Genomic DNA, 606 nt, shown 5'->3' with positions numbered 1-606 from the left:
TGTATGTGTGTGTGTGTGTATGTGTGTGTGTGTGTGTATGTGTGTATGTGTGTGTGTGTGTGTGTGTGTGTGTGTGTGTGTGTGTGTGTGTGTGTGTGTGTGTGTGTGTAAGCTTTGTATGTGTATAAACGTGTGTTATTTGTCCCTTATGGTTGTATTGATTTATATTTGATAACAACAGTTACTAAAACATTACAAGCCTATATGTCTCTAACCAACCACACACACACACACACACACACACACACACACACACACACACACACACACACACGCGCACAAACGCACGCACACACACACACACACACACACACACACAAACAAACACACACACACATACACACTCACCCCCCCACACACACACACCCACACACACACACACTCCATCTCATTTCACACACAACACAAACACAATAAAACACAAATCTTAGCATCAAAGAATAATAGTTTACTGCAGATTAGTTTTTCCCCCAAAAAATCTCTAAATATTTGCCATGAAATGCTTTCTTCTGAGTTTCCATGAGAACACTGGACACACGGCCAAGATAACAGACAGAAAGTCAGTCTCGTACAATAGACGGTTGTGACTGCATGGACACCTCACAC

General features: G+C 42.1%; 1 long non-coding RNA gene across 1 annotated transcript in view; it reads right to left on the bottom strand.

Annotated features, from left to right (window-relative positions):
* Nucleotides 1–427: 427 nt before the first annotated feature.
* LOC138978050 (uncharacterized) overlaps nucleotides 428–606 on the bottom strand; it is a 2,653-nt gene continuing 2,474 nt past the window's right edge. The window contains exon 2 of the long non-coding RNA XR_011459567.1: nucleotides 428–606. This exon is cut by the window's right edge and continues 700 nt beyond it. This is a non-coding gene — a long non-coding RNA (uncharacterized lncRNA).

This window comes from Littorina saxatilis, linkage group LG10 (assembly GCF_037325665.1).
Source record: "Littorina saxatilis isolate snail1 linkage group LG10, US_GU_Lsax_2.0, whole genome shotgun sequence".
Classification (NCBI taxonomy): Eukaryota; Metazoa; Mollusca; class Gastropoda; order Littorinimorpha; family Littorinidae; genus Littorina; species Littorina saxatilis.
The sequence above is the reverse complement of the archived record's forward strand: the minus strand, read 5'-3'. Positions and strand labels throughout refer to the sequence as shown.